The 24,535-nt window shown below is 39.2% G+C and overlaps 1 protein-coding gene across 3 annotated transcripts in view; it reads left to right on the top strand.

The window, feature by feature from the left end:
• Nucleotides 1-24,535, top strand: part of LOC133537332 (semaphorin-4B-like) — a 156,582-nt gene that overhangs the window by 45,231 nt on the left and 86,816 nt on the right. The window lies entirely within an intron of this gene.

Genomic DNA, 24,535 nt, shown 5'->3' with positions numbered 1-24,535 from the left:
TGCCGGCAGTCATTCTACAGAATGTTTGCGTCTCCTAATGTCTTCTACGCTTTGTGACACGGGTCCTAAATGGCTCTTTAAATGGTTAAGGATACCGATCCCTGAACCATGTATATCAAATATTTCCGAATGGTTCAACCGCCATCCGCCCGAATCTAATTCAAATCTATTTTTTCGTCATGTCACCTGCCCGACCCGCGGTTTATCTGCGGACTCCGCGGATGAGACCGCAGACCGCGCATCTCTACTACATATGATTGCTTTTTTTTTTTTAAATAATTTTCTAAATGGTTCAGAAGAATGTTCTGAACTCCTGTTTACGTGCCTCGGTTGTATTTAGCAGCTGGGGATGCCCAGTAAGGGATTGTGTGGATATAATACAACTTCCCATATTGTTCTTGCAGGAACTAGTTGAGATTGACTCACCAGCCTCTGCTGGTTGCAACCAGGTAGTGCAACTTTAAAGTCATTTGTCTTTCAACTATGTTGCAACAGTGTTTCAGTCGCAATACAGAAGTGATGAAAAGAACACCTTTGTTGTAGGCATCCCTCTCAAACAATAAGAGTTCGATATCCTAAAGAAACTATCACATTTTTGCCATGTCAGCACAATACCTATCAAAGTGCTTGGGAAGATTAGTATAATGTACAAATGTGGCTCTTGTTTCTGTGCTTTCAAAGTAAAACAGCTAGTCCTGCAGATAAAACACAATATTTTTTTCAGGATTCATGTGCTTTTTTTATTTTTAGTCGAAGTCTGTGAGGTGTAAGTTTGTCAGAAGTGCCGGGATCAATTTGAACGAAGCTGAAAGCTGAAAATCTATTATGCAACAAGTTCGTCTCCAGAGAGAAATTCCTCTGTCTTGTTATTTTTTCCCCCTCTCCTTTTCTGTTTTGAAAGAACTGCTGGGGGAAAAAGATAAATTCTCACTTCGGAATAAAAACAGACATTCAGCACGGCCCTGCAATGTATTTCTTTGAAAATATGCTCATTTCAGAGGATTTACTGTGTTTTATGTAATGTAGCCGATGCAAACAGAGGAACAGGTGCTGCTCTGCTATTAGAGAACACAAAAAAGCTAATCATGATCAATTTCACAGTTAGAAGACTGACTTTATTGTTCTTGGTTATTAATCTGTGGCCGCCATCAGCCTCCATATTGCAATGAGGGACTGCACTGTTGACATCCATCCATCCATTTTCTACCGCTTATTCCCTTTCGGGGTCGCGGGGGGCGCTGGCGCCTATCTCAGCTACAATCGGGCAGAAGGCGGGGTACACCCTGGACAAGTCGCCACCTCATCGCAGGGCCAACACAGATAGACAGACAACATTCACACTCACATTCACACACTAGGGCCAATTTAGTGTTGCCAATCAACCTATCCCCAGGTGCATGTCTTTGGAGGTGGGAGGAAGCCGGAGTACCCGGAGGGAACCCACGCATTCACGGGGAGAACATGCAAACTCCACACAGAAAGATCCCAAGCCTGGATTTGAACCCAGGACTGCAGGAACTTCGTATTGTGAGGCAGACGCACTAACCCCTCTGCCACCGTGAAGCCCCCACTGTTGACATATGGCTGCCTTTATCAGCTGTTCTTTTTAATAAGACAGTCGCTTGCTTCCTTGCTACACTCCCTGTACCGGATGTTAATTGTTTTTTTAAAAATCCTTTTGTCTCGTTTGTCAAACCCGCTAACCAAATGAGGGCTCACATCGATTAAACTGCAGGGTTTAAATGGCTCCCTCCCCTGCTAACCTGAAGGCATGATATTGGTGCTTACCTCCATGTGGCGCAATTAGCACAGTGACCTCCCAAAAAGTCAATGTTGTATTACTGAATGAAGGCAGCAGCTTGGGGGCGTAGTTATAGTGAGAAACAACAATGGTGGAGCCATGGCATTTATTTACCCTAAACCTCAAACAAGACAGTGCGTTTATTGGGAGCAGGTGATAATTGGAGAAAGGCTTTTATTTCCGAAATTAAAAACTCATTATCCATCCTCCTTATAGCCTTGTGGGAAATTTGGGTTTTGCAGAACAGGGCAATTTTTTTTAGAAATGTGTAAATCCGGCTAAAGAAATAGACAAAAAACAATCGTCAACTGAGTACACTGGTTCTTAATAGGGATGTAACAATGTCATGTCACAGTGACCAAAATTATCACGGTTATCATTATTATTAAAGTAAAGTTAAAGTGCCAATGATTGTCACACACACACTAGGTGTGGCAAAATTATTCTCTTGATCAGCCCCTGGGAGGTGAGGGGAGCAGTGAGCATCAACGGTGGCTGAGCCTGGGAATTATTTTGTTGGTTTGACCCCCAATTCCAACCTTGATGCTGAGTGCCAAGCAGGGAGATAATGGGTCCCATTTTTATAGTCTTTGGTATGACTCGGCCAGGGTTTGAACTTCCAACCTACCGATCTCAACACTGTAATTATCCCCAGCACCTCCAAAACCCTCAAATCTAGACTACAAACAATCCAGAATAAGCTAGCCTGGTTACTTTTAGACCTCCACCCCAGATAACACCTCACTCCAACCCACTTTTGGGTTGGTGGGCTGGCTCAGGGTGGAGGACAGAGTAAAACAACTTGCACTGAGCCTAGTCTATAAAATCCGCTACACCTCCCTGATACCGAAGTACATGTCAAACTACTTCCTTAACGTAAATGACCGCCATAACCATAACACCAGGGGGAGCTCCACAAACCACATTAAACATAGATTCCGATCTAACAAAGGTCTTAACTCATTCTCTTTCTATGCCACATCAATGTGGAATGCACTCCCAACAGGTGTAAAAGTAAGTGCATCTCTATATTCCTTCAAAACCGCTCTAAAACAACACCTGCAGTCAACTTCAACCCTTTACTAATACCCTCCTCCATTTACATCCCATCTCCCCGGATTATAAATAACCTAATGTAAATAATCAAATCTATTATTAATGTATTTACTTGCTCTTGCTCTTATCTGAACTCGCTATGTTCTCTGCTCGCTGTACATATCCTACTGTAAGACCTACACTGTTTCAATGTCCATTTCTCTGTTGATGCAATTGTTGATGACTGAAGTACTGATATCAACCAAAGCTCCTCATCCCACCCCCCCGATTGTAAATAATGTAAATAATTCAATGTATATACTATGATGATTAACCTGTGTGATGACTGTTTTATGCTGATAGTAAATATTTGTACCATGAATTGATTAACGTGGACCCCGACTTAGACAAGTTGAAAAACTTATTTGGGTGTTACCATTTAGTGGTCAATTGTACGGAATTTGTACTGAACTGTGCAATCTACTAATAAAAGTATCAATCAATCAATCAAAATCACAGTATTGTTGAATGTTCTCAAAAAGTACTTATACACACACTGAAATCTTTGGAAATAACTAAAATAAATACACACGCTGTTTGACAAAAGCCGCTATTTTGCATGTTTTGTGTTTTTATGCTTTACTGATAATGTTTTAGTTTGACTATTTTATCCGTTTTAAAGGCTATGTCTCATTTGTTTTAAATGTTGGCTTGTACTGTATAGTATGATAAAATTAACTGGAAATCTCATAGAAAAAATTTACAACATAAGGTGACAAGAAACATGTCAATAATTATTAAAGCTAAATATGTAGTGAACCAAAAATGACTTTATATTCTCTACCGCTTGCTAGTGTTACCATATCTGAGTTATTGTGCAAACATATGGGTAAATAACTACAAAAGTACACTTTATTTATTAACCGTGTTACAAAAAAGATCAGTTAGATAATGTTGGATATAGAGAACATTCAAACACTTCATTTATTGAATCGAAAATACTGAAATTCCACGACAAAGTGAATTTGCACAAAGCAAACTTTAACCTGCTACCCAAGAACACACAACAAATATTTTCTCAACAAAAGAAAGAAGAAATATAACCTAAGATCAAAAATGTATTTAAAACATTTGTACGAACGTACAACACTTAAGACCTTTAGTATATCAGTATGTGGAATTAAATTATGGGATGGATTATGCAAATAAATCAAACAATGTACTAATATGATTCAATTCAAGAAACTGTTCAAACTCAAAGTGTTTACAAAGTACAAAGAAGTAGAAACATACTAAACATTCTGAATATATTGATACTTTTATTTATCTCACCATATGAATTACAACTTACCTCAATAATTATTATTTATTTACTTGTTAATGTTATGACTTATGGAGTGTATTGTGACTGAATTGAGATCACGAAGTGAAAAAAAGTGTTAGCAACAGATATGTAATGGAAAACAGGTAGGATTAAATATGCTCTGCTTCTTCCTACTTCTTTGTGAACAGGTTGAAAAGAGAAACTGGAAATTGTGATGTATCATGTTGTATATTATTATTGTTTATCATATCTGGGGATCATTGTGGTGTCTTACTCTGTTCAGCGGTCCTTGAACACACCGTGAAAACGGTCTTGTATTCCTCTGAGTATAAAACGATCACTCTGTGCTAAGAGAGCACAGCACGTAAGTCCAATGTGCACAAGTGAATAGCTTAGTTGCTCTACTTGACCTACTTAGTGGCCTAGTGGTTAGTGTCCGCCCTGAGATCGGTAGGTCGTGAGTTCAAACCCCGGCTGAGTCATACCAAAAACTATAAAAATGGGACCCATTACCTCCCTGCTTGGCACTCAGCATTAAGGGTTGGAATTGGGGGTTAAATCACCAAAAATGATTCCCGGGCGCAGCACCGCTGCTGCCCACTGCTGCCCACTGCTCCCCTCACCTCCCAGGGGGGGATCAAGGGTGATGGGTCAAATGCAGAGAATAATTTCGCCACACCTAGTGTGTGTGTGACAATCATTGGTACTTTAACTCAGGTAGCAATGTATGTATATGCGTTTAGATTGAGGTATGCCATTTCATAATGGCGAAAGACGTTAATGTTTTTAGTTTTCAAGTTAGAATTTAAACTGGCGAGCTAAAGTCTGTGAAAAGAAAAGTGTTAAATATCTCTTATCCAAGTGAAGCCCATTCAAAACTGCTAAGATGCTTGGTTATAAAATGAAAAAGACAATAAATGGGCAAAAAATGTGAAAAAACTAACATTAGTTAGACAATATATCTTTGGAGAAAAGGTTTGGCTACACTATAAACCTAAATAGGATGGTCGTTTTGGATACACGACCGCAAATCTATCACGGTGACAGCGTTTGAAGCGATAGCAAAAGAACAACAAACTCTATGGGCATTTGATTGGACGAGGCCGCAATGCCGCTTAACCGAACTAAAACATGTAGGACATGTTGACTCACTACTGGACAAAAATTTAGCAGAGACAATGTATAATTGTATTCATGGTGAATTGAGTCATCAAAGTAGAAGAAAAAAACACAACAACCACGGTGATGATCAGCTACTGAAGTGAACGGTCGCCATAACATTGTGGCCCTCATCTCGTCAATCTGGGCCTAAATAACTGCATGGAGTATGTATGCCAGGGGCCATCCCTGGATGTAAATTCCAAAACATAATTTTTTTTGCCACTGACTGTTTTCTGCTCGTTCGTCCACCATTTCGTTTGACGGCCGTCTATTTTGGCGAAGAATTGTGACTTAAGTCACGTTTAGAGGACATACAGGTTGCATGAATACGACCTGAGTGTATTAATTGATTAACGTGGACCCCGATTTAAGCAAGTTGAAAAACTTATTTGCGTGTTACCCTTTAGGGGTCAATTGTACGGAATATGTACTGAACTCTGCAATCCACTAAAAAAAGTTTCGATCAATCAATCAATCGGACGCATATCAGATTAATGACCACATATAAAACAGGCCTAGGTCAGATTTTAAAAATCGTACTGTTTACCTCAGGGGTTTCTAACCCTTTTGACCTCGCGGTTCATCTTCACCACTGCCGTGGGTCCAGAGACCACCTCAAGTATTAAACTGAATTAGTAATTTCACTCTTACATGTAATCATATTCAATAATTACATCTAACCTACACTTACAGTTTACAACCTCGTCAAATGACATGAAACCATGTTTTAATCACATAAATTATTATTAGGACTTAACTGATCACAAAAAAATATACTTTTCAAATATAATGCAAAAAAATTGACTCATAAAAACTGATTAAAATACATTTACAAAGGGCTAAAAATAAAAGAATTACAGCCGCCACAAATAAAATAAAAAATGTAAAAAAAAAAAAATATATACACATTTTTCTATTTTATTTTTTTTCCGGCTTTTGACTTGCTCAACCGCTCATAAAAGCAATGTGACTGTCTGTGAATGGAGCTTGTAGTTACATATTATATACATATATAAATATTATATAAATATGTATATAAATATGTAAATAAAGGGTTGTAGTTATAGTCCAACTCCGCGTTCTTCATGGTCATCGCCGCCGCCACTGCCAACACTCCCCCCCCCAATACATGCCTGACCTGTGGGAAACTCTGAACTGTCAATAAAATTTAAGTGCAAATGGAAAATACAGCTTCACTACTTGTCATATTTTTTGCGCTTACTGCAACAAGTGGTGGAAAAGTGTATTACAACTGAGTAATTTTTGGCGGTCTCTAAGGGGCCCTGGCAGCATGACAATGGGCCCAAGGCCTAACGGTTGAGAAACACTGGTTTACATGAAACATTTTTAATTGACGAGCCATATAGTGTAAATATAGTTTTAATCCATAGAACTGAACGTTTTTTTTGTTTTTTTTTACCCGACTCTAATTAGAGAACCCAAAGTTAATTTGCTCTTGTAAACCATACACCCAATGACTACAGTAGACTTGAACGTTAGTGAATAAAGACGTTAATTGTATCAGAACTGGATACAATGACAAGCACAGCCTCCAAAGTGAATCGGCCCTTTCTATCGACTCACTGCTACTTAAAATGGGTCACCGGGTTAAAGCGTGCAAAGTGTCATCCAAACCCCGGAGAAGTAGAATAAACAAACAAGATTAGTTTAATCTACTTTTCTCAGAGTTCCCAGAATAAATAGCCGCCATTTTTAAATGTCTATTAAAGGATTTACTTCTAAGTGTTTTTCGGGTAAGAGATACTGTGGGATTGTGGGAAAGGATGTCAGAAATGGAATTAATCTGTTCCTGAGTCAAAAGGTGGGTATCAGAAAACAGCGTCTTGATAACAAATTTGGATTTAGGTTAGGTCATGGTTTATTTGTTTTGAAATGTATGTGGCCAAAGAAATATGCTCGGATTCAGTATCCTGCATTCGTAGCAGTATTGTCCTTGACAAATAATATTATTTGTGGTCATTTTAATTAGTAGGAGCATGTTTGTTAGTTTGATTATCATTTTATTTTGTGGCCTCTAAAGTCCCTTGGTGTTTGGTTACATGTGCGTGCATGGAGCTGCATGTCAACAATAGACTGTCATGTGTAATGCTATGTTGTAGTGCACCATAGTATGTACTTTAAGTGATATGGTTGCATATAAGTGTACTGTTATGGCCTATATTTATGTTTGTCTCTTGTTTGACTTACGGCCATTTACCGTAAAGCCTCAGCATGCGCGAGGGATGCAGCAGGATGCAAGGCGGTAGCCGCCAATCAATCAGTAGGAAGATTATATTAATGAATAATGAATGATACATAAAGGAAGCGACAACCCCCTTTGGGGTGTTTTACGCAGCATGCTTTTCGTTTCAATTAGCAGAGACATTGATTGTAAGCAAAGTTTGGTTTGGACCACTGTGTACTACGAGCAGGAAGTAATCATAAAATCGTCTTATTTCATGTGTATGTAATTTAATCTCGGGCAAAGTCCCAAACACTCAATACTAAAAACAAGCACACTGATATTAGCTTACTTTGTTGATATGCCTTAGCGCTAGATGCTGCAGTATTGTACTACACTGTCTCTACTTTGCTGCAGCGGCCCAGTTTCTTGATGCCCAAAGTCTCCTCTAGGATAAAATGTCTCTTCTTAGATAGCTAAATACTGTGCAGATGACCCTTTCCTTCTCTTGTTTTAACTCCAGTATTATACTCCATAGTCTCCATTTTGCAGCGGCGGTCCTTTTTCTTGCTACCCACAGTCTCTTTTCGGATAAAATACATCTCAGAGGAGAGCTAAACACTGTACAGGAGACCCTTCAGTGTTGTTTTTTTTGTTGCAGTATTATACTCCACAGTCTCCATTTTGCTGCAGCGCTCTGTTGCTCTTGCTACCCACAGTCTTCTCTTGGATAAAATGTGTCTGAATACTGCAAGAGGCCTTCCTTCCTCCATTGTTTTGTTTTTTGCTGCAGTATTATACTCCACAGTCTTCACTTGGCTGCAGTTATCCGATTTCTCGATGCCCTCGTTTTTCTTTTGGATAAAGTGCATAGTCTTACTACAAGTTAATCACAGGACACTGTCATTCACTCTGGATATTTATTGATCCAGCCAGATAACTATTTCATACAGTTAGTTGGCTATACTTTGTTTCAGTATTACACAATTGCAACAATATGTCCTATGTCTGACATTTCAAGTTTTGAGGTTGTTTAATGTGTATTTAACTTTGTAACTAACCCATGTAGCTTGCTAATAGTTGGCTACTGTTGACTCAATGCTTAAACTGTAGTAAAATATCAATATTGTAATATGACTATTATGATTTACAATTTACTATATTCACCAAGAAGGCTACTTCTTAAAGTTCAAATTTGAATGAGTATAAAAAGGAAGTTTAAGTGTAATATTACTCAGCTCCTTTAATATGTGTTCCACTACTAACTACAACAACCACTATCACTTTGTACAACTAGCTAGCTAAATGGTAAATACAGTAGCTAATTAGCATAAAATGTATATCGCTATAAAATATATTTACAGATTACTAGCTAAATGCAAGTATGGCTGTCATTTTAGTTAAGTTGCAGTTAACTACAGGCATGTGATTTTTCCGTTTAAAGTCGGAATTCCGTCTTTTTTTTATCTCGGGGGGTGGGGGGGGAGTGTTGACCAATCAACTAGTAGTTGATTGGTGGATATGTTCCTTGTGACCAATCAGGACATCCATTATGAATGATGACGTTATCACCGCCATTTTCCAAATGTAAACAATGTCGGTTCTCGAGAGAAAGGACGCTTCACGAGTAAAATAAATTGATAAACATGTCAAAAATAAGTTTCGATGGGACTGGATGGAAAGGGAAATCACTGATACTGTTGGGAAGAAGGAAGTTACGACTTTGTTCGGCGATTTTTTGGAAAATCGATCGTCCCGGAAAAGTTTTGTGCACGTGGTGTCATGATAAAATTGACTATGGATCGATCACAAGGTTTCAAGGCTTTGGAAGTACATGCGAAAGGCCAAAAACATATGAAACAACTTGAAGCAAGGAAAACAAACTTTTTACTAGCTGGTACTTTTGGATGTCAACCGAAAGTGAGCAAACCTTACGGACTTCATCCTTAGTTTACATCAACAACTGCCGTAGACATCGAGAGGAAAGATCCACCCAAACAACCCAATTCAGTTGCAGACAGGGTAGTTAATAATGAGGTAAGCTAAAAAATATTTGATTGCGAAATACGCATGTTAGTTTTAAATATTAACCAATTATTGCTTTGCGAAATATAAATGGGTTTTTCTAAAAATAAAAAGCCACATGAAAATATATTATGAAATTACAGAAATTCAAAGAGTCGCATTATTGATTCCAGTTAACAATTTATTTGAAATAAATTTGCATATAGTACTAGAGGCAGAAATTTGCAGTGAAATCCAAAAAAGAAGCTACAAAAGCAGAGACCAAAAGGAAAATGCAGGCTGCTCAGAAATTTGCAAGGAAAGCTCATGTTAGGGCTCTCCGAGCAAGTAAATGTGTGAAGTGAACTGAAGTAATGTGGTAATACTGTAAATAAACTGTAGATAATAACACCGATCAATGTAACAACTGTGGATGTGAAATGAACACAAGAGGTAAATATTAGTGACTAAATACTGTTGGGACTGAACCATATACAGTGATTCATTAGGATAATTGGGGTATGTATGTTCTATTAATGATGTTTTCATGTCTCTAAACACTAAAATATTTTCTTCAAATCAATCAATCAATCAATCAATGTTTATTTATATAGCCCCAAATCACAAATGTCTCAAAGGACTGCACAAATCATTACGACTACAACATCCTCGGAAGAACCCACAAAAGGGCAAGGAAAACTCACACCCAGTGGGCAGGGAGAATTCACATTCAGTGGGACGCCAGCGACAATGCTGACTATGAGAAACCTTGGAGAGGACCTCAGATGTGGGCAACCCCCCCCCTCTAGGGGACCGAAAGCAATGGATGTCGAGCGGGTCCAACATGATACTGTGAAAGTTCAATCCATAGTGGCTCCAAGACAGCAGCGAGAGTCCCGTCCACAGGAAACCATCTGAAGCGGATCAGCAGCGTAGAGATGTCCCCAACCGATACAGGCGAGCGGTCCATCCTGGGTCCCGACGAGCGGTCCATCCTGGGTCTCGACTCTGGACAGTCAGTACTTCATCCATGGTCATCGGACCGGACCCCCTCCACAAGGGAGGGGGGGACATAGGAGAAAGAAAAGAAGCGGCAGATCAACTGGTCTAAAAAGGAGGTCTATTTAAAGGCTAGAGTATACAAATGAGTTTTAAGATGAGACTTAAATGCTTCTACTGAGGTAGCATCTCGAACTGTTACCGGGAGGGCATTCCAGAGTACTGGAGCCCGAACGGAAAACGCTCTATAGCCCGCAGACTTTTTTTGAGCTCTAGGAATCACTAATAAGCCGGAGTCTTTTGAACGCAGATTTCTTGCCGGGACATACGGTACAATACAATCGGCAAGATAGGCTGGAGCTAGACCGTGTAGTATTTTATACGTAAGTAATAAAACCTTAAAGTCACATCTTAAGTGCACAGGAAGCCAGTGCAGGTGAGCCAGTACAGGCGTAATATGATCAAACTTTCTTGTTCTTGTCAAAAGTCTAGCAGCCGCATTTTGTACCAACTGTAATCTTTTAATGCTAGACATGGGGAGACCCGAAAATAATACGTTACAGTAATCGAGACGAGACGTAACAAACGCATGGATAATGATCTCGGCGTCTTTAGTGGACAAAATGGAGCGAATTTTAGCGATATTACGGAGATGAAAGAAGGCCGTTTTAGTAACGCTTTTAATGTGTGACTCAAAGGAGAGAGTTGGGTCGAAGATAATACCCAGATTTTTTACAGAGTCACCTTGTTTTATTATTTGGTTGTCAAATGTTAAAGTTGTATTATTAAATAGAGGTCGGTGTCTAGCAGGACCGATAATCAGCATTTCCGTTTTTTTGGCATTAAGTTGCAAAAAGTTAGCGGACATCCATTGTTTAATTTCATTAAGACACGCTTCCAACTGACTACAGTCCGGCATGTTGGTCAGCTTTAGGGGCATGTAAAGTTGGGTGTCATCAGCATAACAGTGAAAGCTAATACCGTATTTGCGTATGACGTCACCTAGCGGCAGCATGTAGATGCTGAAGAGTACAGGGCCAAGGACCGAACCCTGGGGAACTCCACACGTTACCTTAACATAGTCCGAGGTCACACTGTTATAGGAGACGCACTGCATCCTATCAGTAAGATAAGAGTCAAACCATGACAGGGCTGAGTCTGACATACCAATTCGTATTTTGATACGCTCTAATAAAATATTATGATCGACGGTATCGAAAGCAGCGCTAAGATCGAGGAGCAGCAACATAGATGACGCATCAGAGTCCATTGTTAGCAATAGATCATTAGTCAATTTTGCGAGGGCTGTCTCAGTCGAGTGATTTGCCCTGAAACCGGATTGAAAGGTTTCACATAGATTGTTAAACGCTAAGTGCTCATTTAGCTGCTCCGCAACAGTTTTTTCGAGGATTTTCGAAATAAAGGGAAGGTGAGACACCGGTCGGTAGTTTACCATGAGGTCAGGATCGAGGTTAGGTCTTTTAAGGAGAGGATGAATAACCGCTTTTTTGAATGCAACGGGAACAGTGCCCGAGGAAAGTGATAAGTTTATAATATTTAGCACTGATGGACCTAATAATACAAAAAGCTCCTTGATAAGTTTCCCAGGAAGTGGGTCAAGTAAACATGTTGTTTGTTTTATTCCATTTACACGTTGTAACAATCCTTCTAATGTTATTTCATCAAAACGAGAGAAACTATTTTGGATATTTGCAGTATCCGCCGTATATACAATCGTATCTGTGTTACTATAACCCCGTTGTAGCTGGGACGCATTGTCTTTAATCTCCTTTCTAATAAGTTCAATTTTCTTATTAAAGAACTTCATAAAGTCATCTGCCGAATGGGTGGAGCTACTGGAAGGAGTCCCTTGTTGGGTTAGCGATGCTACAGTACTAAACAAAAATGGTGCTGTCTTTGTTGATTTTAGCATGTTAAATTGGTGAAAAACCAGGAGCTTCGGGGGGCGTTGCCCCCCTTGTCCCACCTGGACCTGGCTGGGGGCCTTCGTCCCCCAGACCCCCGGAAATTGTTTCAGTCTTTTTCATTGTGGTCAAATCACATGCCTGTAACTAACTACTTATGTAGCCCTGTAACTTGCTAGTAGTTAGTGATACCTACTGTTTAAAAGTTTGTAAAAATAGCAATAATGTGACAGATTTTATGGTCTCTTCCTTACTTTGTTTCCGATTATGTTCGGTTTCATTTAGTAGTTTCCTACTTAGTCACGGTGGAAGAGGGGTTAGTGTGTCTGCCTCACAATACAAAGGTCCTGGGTTAGATCCTGCTCTCGGAATCTTTCCGTGCAGAGTTTACATGTTCTCCCCGTGACTGCGTGGGTTCCCTCCGGGTACTCCGGCTTCCTCCCACCTCCAAAAACATGAATTTAGGGATAGGTTGATTGGCAACACTAAATTGGACCTAGTGTGTGAATGTGAGTGTGAATGTTGTCTGTCTATCTGTGTTGGCCCTATGATGAGGTGGCGACTTAATTTGCTGGCTGTATTGCAAAATACAGTATTGAGCTAGCACAAAGGCTAGGTTGTTTAAAAAAAAAAAAATAATAAAAAAAAAAAAAAAGCAGTTATTTATGGATCCATCAATTTATTATCAAGGATAAACAATGGTAGTCAAGCAAGTGTGACTTTAAAAGCGACATGTGTCATCTTGTATAAAAGCTGCGTCAAATGTTTTATACTCTGCTGCCTGTGATGTTATCATGACGCTCTCCCTCCCGCTCATCTCTTCTCATCTATTCTTTTACATCCGACCTTGCTCTATACCAGACGTGCTGAGTCATGCTTTGACGCGCAAAAGTCATCAATGATGATGCGTTTACGGGCAGTCAATTGCCGGCTGGCTGGCATGACTGCAGCAAGGAGGGGTTTCAGTTTATTTTTAACCCAGTTGTGATTTATTTAGGTGTATGAGTCTGCTGGAATACAACTCTTGTGTCCATATTCTCACCTGTCTTCTCCCCAAGTGGATCAGACGTCATGTTTCTCCGTGTTGTTAGGACCCATTCTCTGAGGACTTGTAGATTGATGTTATTCCATAGATTCTAAAACCGAGGTTTTTACTTGCCTCTGTCCTCAAAGTGCTTGCTCATGTGGGGTTTCAGATAATTGTGTTAATGTACGAAGAGTGTAGTTCCAAACATGGCGTTATGAAAAAAGAAACGTGATTTGACTACAGTAAATTCCGTACCATAAGCCGGTACTTTTTTCCAACACTTTAAACCCTGCGGCTTATAAGACAGTGCAGCTAATGTATGGATTTTTTTTTGCTAATTGCAGTAATGTTTTGAGTTTAATAGTTTTCACTAAACCCAAGGTTAGGACTGAAATGGTGTTACTGTTTCTGCTATGGCGCCATCTTTTGGACAAATTTGCTCAGTGCAGGTGCTGCGAGTTGGAAATGTACTTCCGGTTTTGCCTTGAACCCAAAAGTAAAACTGTCCATAGCATTTCTACCTGTATGGATTTTTAATTCATAACACCAAGTAACGTTTGTAAGTTTTACAATGTAACTAAAACAATTTTTAGTTACGAAATGTGCTTACATATCTACATTTGTCTGTGTTAGTATTAATAACTTACAATGACGTTCTTTTTGTATTGTTTCAGTCTCACTAATTTCTCAGTAAATTTACAAAAACGTCACTGGGGATTTATTGAGTTTGTCTGTTTAGCTGATTTAAGAGCTAGCTTCTGCAGCTAGTAGGTCCATGACGATGACTTCTTTTTTGTTTGATCAGCCATGTTACTGCTGCTTTACAGACACCGCTTGGAAACAATTAAGATTGTGTAGCGGAGCACAAATTGTTCTCATCACCAAATTGGTGATTTGTGGATAGGTCGGATGAGAGCAGGTATAAGAGGACTCATTTCCGGGGGAAAAGAGTTGTTGTTGTTGTGGATAGAAGTCTGATAACAAACTCACCGGCTCAGAACTTACACTCTCTCGCCTCATTATCTTGACTCCCACAATATGAAAATTAACATTTACCAAATATTTATGCGTAAATAACTAATTTCACAGCATATATATCTGCGGCTTATAGTCCGGTGCAGCTAATATATGGAAAATCTATTTTTATTCTAAAAATGTTGAGGGTGTGGCTTATATCCTGGTGCCCTCTATATGCCCTCAAAATATATGGTATATTAGGGAAGCCCTAAAATCGAACTCTACCAAGATGGCTACCTTTCACTTTTAAATCGATACGGTACCATTTCCCGCTACCTGGGAATAGATGCTGGTACTCAACGGAACCAATTTTCAGCAGTTTTGTGTGTTTAAATGTTTTAATAAATGTTAATTGTTTAAAAAAAATGTTACATGCCTGTTACATATTTTAGAATGCTATTATAAACATTGCCTGTACTTTTAATCAAGTTTTTATTATGGCCAGAGTTTGATCGTTACTGTTTTTCATGTTTTTCAATGGGAAAGTTAGTTTTCCACTATCTATATAGAAATGTGTGTTTGACATCAACTCTGCTACAAAAAAACAAGAAATTCCAGAATGTTTAGTCCAAATCTTCCTAGTGTTGCAATATTGTCACCATGACAACATCATAATTGAGGAAGATGTCCTTGTTGTTATGCAAAGTCTTACACATAAACAGTTGACTTGGTTGGCGTTGTCTCGTCAATATATTTCCTGCTGTGAAGATTTAATAATACCTCAGAAAATCTGCATTTTGTAATCTAATTTGCAATGGGTTTTTGTTCACTTTTTTTCTTAAATTCCATACAAGTACAGCTAATGTTAATGCTTTTTAAAGCATTTTCCCCCCGCTACGACATCTTAGCAGGCTGTTGTTAAAGTGTGAGTTATAAAGACAAACACAGCATGACGCCTCTGTCTTGTCACTCACCCACTGAGAGGTTTTGTTCCCAACAGAATGTTTCAAATAACGCTTGCTGGAAACCTCAGGAGCGACATTGTAATTTTCTAGTCAATCTTGGTAAAACCACAATAAACCTCAGCAGTATTACCAGTAAACAACTGGAAGGCGGCTATTTCCACAAACTTTTCTTCTTGTTTAGGCAGCAGATGTCAAAGACTGAATGCGGGACATCATTGGGTTACTTATACAAAGCTAGGTTAATGTTAAGCATACGCGCTGTTACCGAGATGGTGAACTCATCGTGACCCGAACGCCAGTCTATCATCCAATAAGCCTGTCAGGCCCATTCTTCCTCCCAACAGATGTAGATATTAATACGGAGCCTCCAGGAGGGGTTGTGAAGGTTAATGAATCTGTGGCCGTAAGCAATATGGCGCCAGACAACGTCCCCCACCCCTTCGTCATGGAGACAAGGAACCAGGATGAGCCAGATGGGCTTTGTGGTTCTGAACATAGAACCAACTTTGACATTATGTGTCCAATAATGGCCCCTTTGCCACCGCATGGCACCTTGCTACGTGGGTTCTTAATGTGCTTAGACTTTCCATATGAGGGATGTAGACAAATGCTGGTTGCTCACTGGTCAAGCGAATTAGTCATTATAATATTAAAAGCTACATGACTAATAAACACACTGTTATGGTAGGTGATTCGCGGATCTATTTTAAACGATGGACAAATATCGATTATATGCTACATAAAGTAATACAGACTGCTCAAAAATTTGGAACTAGACAGAAAAACAATGCAAAAAACACAGCAGGAGGAGACAAGAAGCCATGCTAACCACTACACTAGCTTTAATATGAAGTAGTGAAAGAACAACAATTAGTGTTTTGTACATTTCAACTGAAGTCCAACTGGAACTGCATTACAGCTAAGGATTTTGTACTTTTATAGGCACCGACCGAAATCCGTTGGTGTTACCGGGTCGGCTACCGATCCGTGTAAAATCTAACTGTCATATTTGATCCAGGGTGATGGGTCGAATGCAGAAAATAAGTGTGACAGTCATTGGTACTTTAACTTTAACTAAAAGGCCTACTGAAATGAGATTTTCTTATTTAAACGGGGATAGCAGGTCCATTCTATGTGTCATACTTGATCATTTTGCGATATTGCCATATTGTTGCTGAAAGGATTTAGTAGAGAACATCCACGATAAAGTTTGCAACTTTCGGTGTTAAGAGAAAAGCCCTGCCTCTACCGGAAGTCGCAGACGATGATGTAACAAGTGTGGGGGCTCCCTACATATTCACATCGATTTTAATGGGACCCCCCAACAAAAAGTGCTATCCGGACCGAGAAAACAATTTCCCCATTAATTTGAGCGAGGATGAAAGATTCGTGTTTCTACTAGAAAAACAAATAAACAAAATAAACGCGATTGCATTGGGACGGATTCTGATGTTTTTAAACACATTTAATAGGACAATTCTGGGAAATGCCTTATCTTTCTATTGTGTTGCTAGTGTTTTTGTGAGTTTAATATTACCTGATAGTCGGAGGTGTGTCTCCACGGGTGTCTTGACGCCAGTGTCTCAGGGGAGTCGACAGCACAAGCTCAGCTTTTCTCCGGTAAGAAGCAACTTTTTAACCACAATTTTCTCACCGAAACCTGCTGGTTGAAATTCCGTCGTGATTCATGTTCGCTTGACCGCGCTCTGATCCATAGTAAAGTTTCACCTCCAGGAATTTTAAACAAGGAATCACCGTGTGTTTGTGTGGCTAAAGGCTAAAGCTTCCCAACTCCATCTTTCTACTTTGACTTCTCCAATATTAATTGAACAAATTGCAAAAGATTCAGCAACACAGATCTCCAAAATACTGTGTAATTATGCCGTTAAAGCAGATGACTCTGAGCTGTGTGCGCGCAGCGCTCATACTTCCTAAAAACTTGTGACGTCTTGCGTACACGTCATCATTAAACGACGTTTTCAAGACGAAACTCCCGGGAAATTTAAAATTGCAATTTAGTAAACTAAAAAGGCCGTATTGGCATGTGTTGCAATGTTAATATTTCATCATTGATATATAAACTATTAGACTGCGTGGTGGGTAGTAGTGGGTTTCAGTAGGCCTTTAATATCTTAATACCTTTGTTGAACTTGATGTCCTATCCTGCGGGTCGGAAACCTGCGACGCTACACGGCCCTTTAACGTCGCCCTAGTGGCTCCAAGGAGCTTTTTCAAAGATTTATAAAAATGGGGGAAAATATATACTTTTTGTTTTAATATGGTTTCTGTAGGGGGACAGACATGTCCCAAACCTTTCTAATTGTTAGAAATCCCACTGTTAAACTTACTTCAATGATGAGAGTATTTCGCAAGCGCCATTTTGTCCTATTAATTTCGACTGTCCTTCAACTCACCGTAGTTTGTTTACATTTGCAACTTTTTCCGACGCTGCCACAGAAACACGTTTTATGCCACTCCATTGTCTCATTTTGTCCACCAAATGTTTTATGCTGTACGTGAATGCACAAAGGTGAGCTTTTTTGATGTTACTGACTTGTAGTGCGAATCAGGCATGTTTGGTCAGTGCATGATTACAAGCTAATCAATGCTAACATGCATTGATTAGCTTGTATATAATATTGCATCATTATGCCTCATTTGTAGGTATATTTGATATTTATTTCCTTAACTTATGTACTCCATGTTTAATTTATTTTTGCATGCTTCATGACATATTATCTGTATGTAATATTGGCTGCATTTCTGATAGTTGTTTGTTCCGTTACAGATGACAGCAAACGTTACGCAGTTTGCAAAGATTGTAATAAATCCATTAGAAGAAGACAGCCTGCTGTTTCCTTTAACTTGGACACACACATTTTTACCTTTGGCCGAATATAAGCCATTAATTTCCAGGACTCATCTCACCCTCTGAGAAACTTCTGTTTTACTAATGTTTTCCAATGTTGTAAAAATGTGTAGTATAAATATTACATTTCAACATTTCTGTCAACGAAGAATTGCGTCATGAATTTACCATGAATTGATTAACGTGGACCCCGACTTAAACAAGTTTAAAAACTTATTCGGGTGTTACCATTTAGTGGTCAATTGTTATTATTAAACAGATGAACATTTATTAACACATGAACAAACAATTGTTACCGTTGAGTACAGGTTTCAATTCCCATGGAACAAAATTAGTACTGTATCTATTATTGAAGTACAAATTAACTTTATATCCATGTTTCTTGGAAGGGCTTCAAGTAAAAAAGTCCAGTAAAATGTCACATTTGTTGTCTACTTATATGCCTCATTAGTTACATAACCATTACCGGCGGCACATTTATGGGTCATTGCATAAATTGGATTCTCCAAACCCTCACTTTTTTTGTTTTATAATGGTCTTGAAAGACTTTCATTTTTTTGCACGGTTCCATTGAGCCTAGCCAGCGCAGATGTTTTTCAATCAGACCAATAACTGTATGCCCGTCAAAGTCGTTTGTTGTCGGGCTTAAGCTTCTCGCTGGGTTCGTAAAAGGTGAGGAGAAATGTTTTGACAGATTTCGTTATGGATTAATCTCCACTGAATGTCCCTAAAAAGCGGTCTAACTCATCAAAGTGCCAGGAATCCTCCCTGAAAGCCTAACTTTTCATTTAACATTAAAACCTCATGTCTCATGTTGAGTAATTATGTGCTACTGGAACATGGGGAATAACCCCACCAGTCAGGGGATAAAATAGAGTCAAGGTCCTTATGTATTTGAACAGATAATATGATTTCGAGTTTTATACGCCATCATAATGGATTTGAAATAAAACAATCGACATGTGTCTGCAGTGTAAACATGAACTTTTAATAAGTCTGAAGGTTTCATTTAGGGTGGTGCGTTGTAGACGATATACAAAATCAATTATAAGAATATGGCCAACAAGGGAATAAGCGGTAGAAAATGGATGGATGGATGGGCCAACAAGAGAGCTTTTAATACTATTGTTTCGTGATAATACATGTTAATGACCCTTTTAACTGTGTCCCGCAAATGTGACAGCAACAAGCCAATGTAGGACTTTTCAACGCAATGTAGAATTCTAGCTCGGAGCTAATGTCCCTCTACAGTGCAAAGCCACTTCTAAATCTGCAATCTTGGATCATTGGTGGCAAATAAACTATGTTTCTTTCAAGTAGCATTATCACTGGAGAATGAAAAATAGCTAAACATACTACAATACACACAGGAAAATGTAGTTATTTTGCACGGTTGATATTGCTCAAAATGGGGGAATTATTTATTAATTTAATTGAAATCCTGTGCTTCTGTCTGATTATAATTGTGGTCTAAAATGTATTAATTCAATAACCGTGAAAATGTAAAGTATCAGTATCAACATTAGTATGACCAATGCTGCCCCTGTAACTACTTGTTATTGGATTGATACCCAAAATGTGTAGTATCGCAAAAGCATAAAGTAAAATATCCAAACAGCAGAAGAATAAGTGTTTTGTATATATCCACAGAAGTCTACAGTAGATAGAACCATGATACAACAGAATGTAACGAGATATCAACAGTGCATTAGCAAGTAGATTAATAATTTTGAGAAATAATTAAACCAAAAACGATGCAATATGTTACAGCATATGTCAGCAGCCAAATTAGGAGTCTTTGTGGCCTGTTTTGAATTGGTTCTATTAGCAAAAAATATATTGTGATGTATATCGTTATCACAGGAGGCTGCTACATACATTACATATTTCACAATATGCATTTTAGACCATATCGCTCATTCCAAATGAATGTAAATATTTAGAAATAAAGCTATTTTACGCAGCATATACTCAGTTTTCAGGGGATCAACTGATTTTTCCAATTTGTATCATATCATAGGTACAATACAGACACATTTTTGGCGTCCTACACAACTTTGTTCAATGGAAACACATAAAGTACCAAGCTAAAATCCTAAGTGAAAGTAAAGCCTTTTCAACATAATGAAGCATTCTGCTGTCTGCTACTTTGCTGGTGTCTGCCAGTTGCAATCCTGCCATCCGGACCCCTTCGTCAGCAGACAACTAGGGGCCACTCACGGCTGCCCCTCGGCCATTCCTGCACCGTTGATGGATTTATGACCTACCCTAAAGCTTCTAAATGAGCTCTTAAGAGAGCGTCTGCATTGATAAAAGTTGTCGTCCGGAGACGCCATGTGCTCTTTACTGTTTACTCTCCAAACATCGGCGCCATTGTGGGACATCAATCCAGTCTCTTAACATTTGTTGTCCGCTTGCATGTCTGTCTGTGTGTTTCCTTAATTTTTTAGAGATCCCTGTATGTAGTTTAAGCAGAATGTGTCACTTACCTGATGTAAGTATTGTATGTTAAGCAATACTGTCAGAGATACCGTACAAAGGATTCGAGTTAAGGATGTCAACACATCGCAATATACAGTTGCAGTTGAAAAAATACTGCATACCCACGCATGTCTACCCAGATAGTAGACACACTGTATTTTAAAATTCATGATCTAAACACTGTACATTAAAGGTGCATAAACCAATAAATAAGTCATTGTCTTTCAGGCTTTTGATCCAATGATTGAAGGAGCGAGCCACTTGAAAGTGGACAATTAAAGCCAGAAATTATTTTTGTAGCGTCATGAACAAAAAAATACAGTAAATGTTCTATTTGAATGCCAATATTCTTATAGTCTGATTGTCTTTTTTTGCCCAGGCAAAAACATTGGTGTTAACAGCTGTGGCTGTAGGCAACCCAATTAATTACCATTTTTATTTTAATCATCGTGAGCTGCATCCAGCAGTTTTATCTACCTCTGCGTGTGATTTAAAATGCAAATTGTATGTGTGTGTGTGTGTGTGTGTGTGTGTGTGTGTGTAAAACTTGCCTTTACTATCTTTTACATCAGCATTAATGCTGACTTGGCAGTTTGAGCCCTACTTCTATTACAATATTGGTTTTGTTGTTGCTGTGTTATGCACCATGTGACCAACAATAGCTACGTTTTCTTTTCCACTTTGTCGTGCATTTCAAACTATTATTAAAATACTGTGGTACCTTGGGATACAATTTTAATTGGTTCTGTGACGCTGTTCGTACCATGAAAAATGGATATTTGTCATGATTTCCGTCAGTCCACAGAACACTTTTCCACTTTGCATCAGTCCATCTTAGATGAGCTCGGGCCCAGCGAGGCCTGTGGCGTTTCTGGGTGGTGTTGATAAATGGCTTTCGCTTTGCTTAGTAGAGTTTTAACTTGCACTTACAGATGTAACAATGAACTGTAGTTATTGACAGTGGTTTTCTGCAGTGTTCCTGAGCCCATGTGGTGATATCCTTTACACACTGATGTTGGTTTTTGATGCAGTACCGCCTGAGACATCGAATGTCCGTAATATCATCGCTTACGTGCAGTGATTTCTCCAGATTCTCTGAACCTTTTGATGATATTATGGACCGTAGATGGTGAAATCCCTAAATTCCTTGCAATATCTCGTTGAGAAATGTTGTTCTTAAACTGTTTGAAAATTTGCTAACGCATTTGTTCACAAAGTGGAGACACTCAGACCCATCCTTGTTTGTGAATGATTGAGCATTTCATGGAAGGTCCATCACCCACCTGTTCCCAATTAGCCTGTTTATCTGTGGGATGTTTCAAATACAGTGGGGTAAAAAAGTATTTAGTCAGCCACCGATTGTGCAAGTTCTCCCACTTAAAATGATGACAGAGGTCTGTAATTTTCATCATAGGTACACTTCAACTGTGAGAGACAGAATGTGAAAAAAAAAAAGTCCAGAAATTCACATTGTAGGAATGTTAAAGCATTTATTTGTAAATCATGGTGGAAAATAAATATTTGGTCACTTCAAACAAGGAAGATCTATGGCTGTCACAGACCTGTAACTTCTTCTTTAAGACGCTCTACTGTCCTCTACTCGTTACCTGTATTAATGGCATTTATTTGAACTCGTTATCTGTATAAAAGACACCTGTCCACAGCCTCAAACAGTCAGACTCCAAACTCCACTATGGCCAAGACCAAAGAGCTGTCGAAGGACACCAGGAAAAGAATTGTAGACCTGCACCAGACTGGGAAGAGTGAATCTACAATAGCTAAGCAGCTTGGTGTGAAAAAAATCACCCATGGGAGCAATTATCAGAAAATGGAAGACATACAAGACCCCTGATAATCTCCCTCGATCTGGGGCTCCACGTAGGATCTCATCCCGTGGGGTCAAAATGATCATGAGAACGGTGAGCAAAAATCCCAGAACCACACGGGGGGACCTGGTAAATGACCTGCAGAGAGCTGGGACCAAAGTAACAAAAGTTACCATCAGTAACACGCTACGCCGACAGGGAATCAAATCCTGCAGTGCCAGATGTGTCCCACTGCTTAAGCCAGTGCATGTGCAGGCCCGTCTGAAGTTTGCCAGAGAGCACATGGATGATTCAGCAGAGGATTGGGAGAATGTCATGTGGTCAGATGAAACCAAAATATAACTTTTTGGTAAAAACTCAACTCGTCGTGTTTGGAGAAAGAAGAATACTGAGTTGCATCCCAAGAACACCATAACTATTGTGAAGCATGGGGGTGGAAACATCATGCTTTGGGTCTGTTTTTCTGCTAAGGGGACGGGACGATTGATCCGTGTTAAGAAAAGAATGAATGGGGCCATGTATCGTGAGATTTTGAGCCAAAACCTCCTTCCATCAGTGTGAGCTTTGAATGGTTGCCCAAATACCTTTTTTCCACCATCATTTCCGAATACATTCTTTAAAATTCCTACAATGTGAATTCCTGGATTTTTTTTCACATTCTGTCTCTCGCAGTTGAAGTGTACTTATGATGAAAACTACAGACCTCTGTCATCATTTTAAGTGGGAGAACTTGCACAATCGGTGGCTGACTAAATAGTTTTTTGCCCCACTGTAAGTGTTTGATGATCATTCCTCAACTATCTCAGTCTTTTTGCCTCTTGTGCCAGCTTTTTTTAAACATTTTGCAGGCATCAAATTCCAAATGAGCTAATATTTGCAAAAAATAACAAAGATTTCCACTTTAAACATTAAGTATCTTGTCTTTTCGTCTTTGCAGTCTATTCAATTGAATATAGGTAGAAAATTATTTACAAAGCATTGTATTCTGTTTTTATTTACAATTTACACAACGTGCCAACTTAACTGGTTTTGGGTTTTGTATGTTGATCTTTAGCTAGCCAGAAAAAAATTTAAATTTAGTGCCCGCCCCACTCTCCCCCGTGACTATAAATAGTATAATTTGTCTATAAAATTGTAACTCAGCAGCCGATGTTGACAGTAAAAACTCGTTATCGTTATTGTTGGATATTAAGTCAAACCATCACCAACCGTGCATCCCTATAGCTAAAGTAGGTGTACTGTCACAACCTGTCACATCATTCCGTGACTTATTTTTAGTTTTTTGGTGTTTTCCTGTGTGTAAGTGTTTTTGTTCTTGTCTTGCGCTCCTATTTCTTTGGCTTTTGTCCTTTTTTGTTGGTATTTTCCTGCAGCAGCTTCATGTCTTCCTTTGAGCGATATATCCCGCACCTGCTTTATCTTAGCAGTCAAGACTATTTAAGTTGTGCGGACGCTATCCTTCTTTGTGGGGACATTGTTGATTGTCATGTCATGTTCGGATGTACTTTGTAGACGCCCTCTCTGCTCCACACCCTGTAAGTCTTTGCTGTCATCCAGAATTCTGTTTTTGTTTATTTTGCAGTCAGTTCAATTTTAGTTTTGTTTTGCAAAGCCTTCCCTAAGCTTTAACGTCTCTTTTTAGGGGCACTCGCCTTTGATTTATTGATTTAACCCATTTATCATTGTACTCGTATAGCGCTTTTCTACCTTCAAGGTACTCAAAGCGCTTTGACACTACTTCCACATTTACCCATTCACACACACATTCACACACTGATGGAGGGAGCTGCCATGCAAGGCGCTAACCAGCACCCATTTGGAGCAAGGGTGGAGTGTCTTGCTCAGGACACAACGGACATGATGAGGTTGGTACTAGGTGGGGATTGAAAGAGGGGCCCTCGGGTCGCGCACGGACACTCTCCAACTCTCACGCCGTCCCTACTTTTTACCTTCACACTGCCTCCCGCTGTCATCTTCAT

The sequence above is a fragment of the Nerophis ophidion genome, linkage group LG02, assembly GCF_033978795.1.
Source record: "Nerophis ophidion isolate RoL-2023_Sa linkage group LG02, RoL_Noph_v1.0, whole genome shotgun sequence".
In the NCBI taxonomy this organism is placed as follows: Eukaryota; Metazoa; Chordata; class Actinopteri; order Syngnathiformes; family Syngnathidae; genus Nerophis; species Nerophis ophidion.
This window is presented reverse-complemented; position numbering and strand designations above follow the sequence as displayed.